At 41.5% G+C, this 7,007-nt stretch overlaps 1 pseudogene across 1 annotated transcript; it reads left to right on the top strand.

Moving 5' to 3' along the window:
• Window positions 1–5,640: 5,640 nt before the first annotated feature.
• LOC308658943 (rho-related GTP-binding protein RhoQ-like) lies at window positions 5,641–6,789 on the top strand (annotated as a pseudogene). Its single transcript has 2 exons — window positions 5,641–5,800; window positions 5,897–6,789. The product of its transcript is annotated as a rho-related GTP-binding protein RhoQ-like (transcript).
• Window positions 6,790–7,007: the final 218 nt, after the last annotated feature.

Genomic DNA, 7,007 nt, shown 5'->3' with positions numbered 1-7,007 from the left:
TTAAAGAAGAGCCTAAGACAGGATTCCCTACCATACAGATGTGGCTGTAAAGAGGGACAGCAAGAGGGCTCTGAGGAAGGAGTCTGGCTTTAGAACTGGAAGGGCAGAGTTGCATCAACCAAGGGAGCAAAACACCAGTAGAACAAGCTCCTAAATTGTGATGACACTCCCTGGTTCCCAAAACTTGCTGTAAGATATTCAGTTTTATTTCACATCCAAAGAGTGGTACTCACATGTCCCAGGACATGCAAATTGAAACCTAAATGAAACTTTTCTTATTCATCAGGTAAGCAGATTTTTTAGTCTGACAGTATCCAGTGTTGGCAAGAATGTGGAGCAACAGAAATCTCCTGCGTTCCTGGTGGGGGTGTGAACCAACACAGCATCTGGAGAAAATAACTGTCTTTGCCAGTAAAGTTAACAACAGCAACCAGCTAATGCACTCCTGCCCAGACCCTAAAGACCCTCCTGTACATGTGTACCAGGAAGTTGAACAAAAACCTTTGGCTGCACTGCTTGAAAAAGCCAAAGTAAATGTGGTATATACACACAACAGAATATTACTCAGTCATAAAGAAGAATGAAATTATGGTATTTGCTTGTAATTGGATAGAACTTGAGAATATCATTGCTAAGTAAAATAAGCCAGTCTCAAAAAAAAACAAAGTCCAAATGTTTTCTCTGATATGCAGATGCTAACTCACAATAAGGCAGTGGGGGAATAGGGAAGAATAGAAGTAGTTTGGATTAGATTTAGGGGAATGAAGGGAAGGGAGGGGGAATAGGAAAGACAGTAGAATGAATCAGGCATTACTATCCTATGTGTATATATGATTACAGGACCAATGTAATCATCATGTACAACCAGAAGAATGAGAAGTTATATTCCACATGGGTATAATATGTCAAAATGCATTCTACTATCATATAAAAATAAATAAATTAGGGTGAAAAATTAATAAGAACTGCAAGCACCACTGTGGATGGATCTCTAAAACACAGTGTCGAGCAAAAGTGAGTCACAGGAGAAGGCTCACTGCCTTCCACTTGTAGAGGTTCAAAAACATGCAAAGCACAAAGACCGTCACTTAGGGAGACAAATGGGTCATGGAATGTAAAGAAAAGCAGTGGACACTCTGAGACAGGAAGTCAGAGAAGGGGTTGTTGAGAGGCATTTGGGACTACAAATAGATCAACAATGCTCTTTTGAAACTCAAGTGGGTAGCTCACAGCTCTGTGGTGCTGTTGTTCTTTGCATCTTATGCATAATGTATGAACTTAATACTTAGCATTTTAATAAGCATCACCCTCTGGTAGCCTAAATCGTGGGTTTTCTATGTCAGCTTGGCTTATGGCTAAAGACAGCATCTTAAAGGGAAATAAACCCCAAGCAAGGATTCTGGAAACTAGGCTGCAGTTGTTCATGCATCAGCATTTGAGGCTTCAGTTAGATCAAAGATGCCTGAGTTCCTTCCAGCACTGATATTCTGTTTTGGGACTTCGTCCACTTTCTGTTGTTAAAACAGAAGATCACTGAAGATCTCTATATAATGGAAAGAGATTTATTTTAGCTCAGGGTTCTGGAGAGTGGAAAGCCCCAGAGCATGGCATCAGAGAAAGTATTGGGCTAGTTCAACTCTGGAAAGCAGAATGACAAGCGACTTGTGCAGAAGAGATGTCCCTGACAGCAGTCTGAGGAGGTCCCTCCAAAGAGGAAAGTGGGACCTCAACCTGGCCCATGTGGGTTCTTGACTTTTGTCTCTGAAAAGAATTTCAGGGCACATCAGAAACAAAGCACAAGCAAAGATTTACTTAAAGACAGCAAAGATGTGCACACCTGAAGGTGGGGTGCCCAGGCCCCTCACTTCTCAGAGAAGACAAGACAAATGGCCAGCCCAGGGTAGCACTCTTTGTTTCTGGAAGAAATGTGCAGGTTCTCAGGAAAGCTTCGTGACAATCAGGACCACTGGCAATCACTGTATTTTGGGGGTTCAAAATATTTCTCTTTGGTCAGTTATGAGCACATTTGAAGTCTTTGAATCTGATGACATTTAAATTAATTATGTTTTTGCTCTAATTGATCTGTTGCAAGTATACACTGTGGGTTTTATTATCTGACGAAGAGCATGACATCATGATGTTAGGTACAAGTCTCTGTCCACTTGGGTCTCTCTCCCCAAAAGCCCCCCTAGCTCAGAGAGCAAGAGAAATTGAGGAGGTTAACCAAGGCTTTCTGACAAGCCTCCCTTGAGATTACCAGTCTTCTCCCTCAGGAGAACCCATGAGCTTGAGAAAAGAGTCAGTACTCATGAGGACTTTACCCCGTGCCTCAGGAAAGCAGGACCCCACCAGATCTCAGGTAAGAGATTGGCTAGACCTCATTCACCCAGAAACGCCTTACTGAGCTTCAGCCTTAGAGAAGCCTCATTTCTTCACAAGTTAGCAGAACAACCTGGGTCCATATGCCACAAGACCACGGAGGAAAGCAGGATGTGAGGAGCCAGAGAGGCTGAGCGGGAAGGGAGAGGGTGTTTTCCCTGCACACGATGCAGACTTGGGCTTCACAGTGAGAATAGGGAGGCTCAAGCCCGGTTCCACATCTGCAGCCCTAGGGATGGAGTGAGTTCCCATGTGGCTCCGGCTCTAGAGACTTCCTGGGCCCTTGGAATGAGAGGCCCACAGTCAAGTTCAGAAACTGAATACACACACTGTGATTGACAGAGGGAGGAATATAGGGGAAGGACTGAGAGGCACTGGGGACTCAAATGGAGCACACATTCCATGTGTGTATGATTATGTCAAATGATCCCAACTGTCATGTATAACTGTGGCGACCAATGGAAGCTTCTCCTCCCCCCAGAAAAAAAAGAAAACACGGATCTCACCACTGGCTCATAAACCACTCTCATAAAAAGAACTGGGTTCCTGAAAGGGGTGTGAACTCACACTTTTCACACAAGCTTTTTAATTCTACTTCCTGGGGAGAGTTCAGGACAGTGAGGATGGCACATGTAAGAAGTTCACCTTTTTCCCCCATTCATGAAATGGGTTTCAGTTTGCTTACATAGGAACCTATAATGTTGGAGCCACCCAGTTTAATTGGATCCCAATTATTTTTTTAACAAAAACTTAATAAAGAACAATAATAATAAAGAAAGCATGGTTATTATTGTAAAGATTAGATCTATATCTATACCTATACCTAAATCTTATATCTAGCAGAATAAAGAATCCAGAAACAGAGTCACATATTTACAGTTAATAATTTCAACAAAAGTAGCAAGGTAATTTAACAAAGAATAGGCAGTCCCTCTCTCTCCCCTACACCAAACAAATGATCCTGCTATAAGTGGCTGTCCTTAAGGAAAAGAAATAAACTTTAGTTGTAATTACACTCTACCATTACACAACATAAATTATAACTATATCTAATCAAAAAAAAGCTAAACTGGTAAACCCTTAAAAAATTACATGATAAAATTTTACAACCTCAAATTAGACAAAAAAATTGTAGCACACATAATGCTTAAGTAAAAAATTGAAAGAAAATAAAAAATGACTTGGATTTGATGAAAGTAAACAACTTTGAGAAGGCCTAGTTAAGAAAATAAGAAGGCAATTCAGACTAGGAGGAAATATTTGTAATACATTTATCTCATACATGACTTAAATCTGGAATAATAAATCAACTCTTCCAACTCAATAGTAAGATAAATCAATTAACAATGGGCAAAAATGTTATAATGCCATTATACAAAATAAATCCTTAAGCACAAGAAAATATGCCTATCATTGGCCATTAGGGGAATGCATATTCATATCCAAATGAAATGCCTCTACATAATTAGACTGTATGAAAATATAAGGAAAAATTACAAAGCAAACAACACTAAAAAGCTTCTCAAAAGGATATAAGGTGCAGCATCCACTTATCAGAGAAAACATTTGGCCTTTGGAGGAACTTTGGATAAGACAAAGGAGTGTGGGGAGGGGAGAGAAAAGGGGGATAGGGAGGATTGTGGAATGAGACAGACATCATTACCCTAGGCACATATATGATTGCATGAATGGTGTGAATCTACATCATGTATAACCAGAGAAATGAGAAGTTGTGCTCCATCTGTGTATTGATGAATCCAAATTCATTCCACCATCATATACACCTAATCAGAATTTTTTAAAAAAGACATAAGGAAGTAATAATGAAAACAGGATTTAAAGTGGGATTCCAGCTGTTGCCTGAAATGTGAACTTTGTCTCTTTAACACTTTGCCCCCAAGCATATGGAAAGACCTAAACAACTGACTAGACAAAAACACTGTTCCCAGAGGCTCAAGATGCATTATCAAGAAGTTGCCAGACTCTTATTTTAATGGCCCATCCATTCTCCTTATTTTTTATTGATCAAACAGATTCCTTTTCCACATTCAGTAGCCCATACAAGCTCCCACTTCCCTGCTTTCTTCAGCACTGGTTAGGAGCTATCTGAACTTTTGCCTCCTGAACTGCAATTCCTAAGACCCCAATAAAGTCCTTGTTACTTTCACAGTATCTATGTTTGGATTCATTGACAACTGACAATATCAAGTGTTTGCAAGGATAGGCACAATTGGAAATTTCATATGTTGCTTGTGAAGCATTAATATAACCACTTTGGAGAACTGTTGACAATTTCTCATAAAATTAAGTACAAATGCATCATGTGTCTCAATAATTCCACTACGGGGTATTTACTCAAGAGGAATACAAACATATTCCAAAATTATACTTATATATGAAACTCATTGAAGCTTTTTTCATAAGAACCATAAAGTAGAAACACCTTAAATGTCTATTGCCAGATGACTAGATAAACAAATTCTGGTCTAATCAGACAAAAGTAGTACCTAGCCAGTGATGAAAAGGAATAAAAGATGTAATTTACAAGATTGAGAAAAGTCGAACATAAATAGGTACAGGCTGCATAATTTTCTTCATAAACAAATCTAGGAAAACAAATCTAAATTTAGTGAGAGAAAGTGCATGTGTGGATGCCTGATGTCAGGTGTGGTAGGCAGGAAGGAAGTTGAATGCAAAAGTGTGTGGAGGAAATTTTTGAAAGTTTAGAACTATTCCATAGTTTCAGTTGCACCAATATACATATTTAACAAATTTCAATGTATGGCATAAGTTAAAATGTGTTTGATTTGTTGTGCACGTGTGTATCTCTGAATACACACACACACACACACACACACACACACACACATATATATATATATATAAAGTTGCCGTCTCCCCCGGGGCGGGACAGTCTTATGATCCAGCGGATCCTCCTGGGGAGGCCAGGCCTGGGAGAGAGCGCGGGCACTGAGCGGCAGGGGCAGAGGGCGGGCGCGGCGACCCGGCTGGGCCAGGCCGGGGATCCGGGCCACAACCGAGGCGGCGGCAGCGTCCCAGGCCCGCCGCCCCCTCCCCTCCAGTGAGCGGAGCTGCTGCATGGGGGGGGGGGGGGCGGCCCTGCTGCGCCGAGCGGTGGTGACGGCGGCGGACCCCCCCCCCAGGCGGGCTGGGGCTGAGCCCGGGGCCGGGGGTGCGGCTCCGGGGTGACCATGCCCGGAGGCGGGTGGCCACAGCCTGGCTCAGGTGCCTGGCGCGCTGATGCTCAAGTGCGTGGTGGTCGGCGACGGGGCAGTGGGCAAGACATGCCGGCTCAAGAGCTATGCCAACGACGCCTTCCCGGAGGAGTAGGTGCCCACCGTCTTCGACCACTACGCAGTCAGCGTTACCGTGGGGGGCAAGCAGTACCTCCTGGGACTCTGTGACATGGGAAGACTATGATCGTCTGTGACACGGGAAGACTATGATCGTCTGTGACACGGGAAGACTACGATCGTCTGTGACACGGGAAGACTACGATCCTCTGTGACACGGGAAGACTACGATCGTCTGAGGCCTTTATCTTATCCAATGACTGATGTCTTCCTCATAGGCTTCTCTGTGGTAAACCCAGCCTCATTTCAAAATGTGAAAGAGGAATGGGTACCAGAACTTAAGGAATAGGCACCAAATGTACCCTTTTTATTAATAGGAACTCAGATTGATGACCCCAAAACTTTAGCAAGACTGAATGATATGAAAGAAAAACCTATATGTGTGGAACAAGGACAGAAACTAGCAAAAGAGATAGGAGCATGCTGCTATGTGGAATGTTCAGCTTTAACCCAGAAGGGACTGAAGACTGTTTTCGATGAGGCTATCATAGCCATTTTAACTCCAAAGAAACACACGGTTAAAAAAAGAATAGGATCAAGATGTATAAACTGTTGTTTGATTACTTGAGACACATCTTCAGTGGCCAAGGAAACTCAATTTCTCTCAGAAAGTGTGTGAAATGGTACAGCTTATCAGACTTCTCATAGATAATGAAGCAGTTTAAAACTTGAAAGAAAAAAAACAACTGTCCTCAGAATTCTATCAAGTTCATTAAGAATGTTTCTTAAAGGTCTAAGAAGCAGCAAACAGCATCTGAAGCCACAATCTATTATAAATACTTTATTTCAACTAGAAGGTACAATCTCTCAGGGGTTTCATAGTTTAAAAAGCTACAATCACATCATGTTGAAACTACATTAAAAAAACAGTGTTGTAAATGGAACTGCTTGGCTTTGACCACACACATTTCTGCACAGCCCTGTGGAATCTGCACAAAGAAATATCTTCTCCCTTTGCTCTAATTAATTGTTCTTGTATGTAAGTTGCTTTCTATTCCAGAATATCCAGAGTGGTGAAATAACAAGGCCAGCCACATAGTCAAACGTCGCTCCAAGCGTACAGGAGATGGGCCAAACCTGAGGAAAAAAAAATGTATGAGATCAAAAAAGAACAAATGTTTTATTATTACTTGAGCACAAGTTAAGTGTAACCTAAATATTTCTATATTAAAGCTTAATGTGCTTTCTTAAAGAAAAAAAAAATATATATATATATATATATACACACACACACACTAAGTAAAGGGCTTAGCT

This window comes from Spermophilus citellus (genome assembly GCF_964194105.1).
Source record: "Spermophilus citellus genome assembly, chromosome: 10".
NCBI lineage: Eukaryota > Metazoa > Chordata > Mammalia > Rodentia > Sciuridae > Spermophilus > Spermophilus citellus.
Note: the sequence above shows the minus strand (reverse complement) of the source record. Positions and strands in the feature narration are given on the sequence as shown.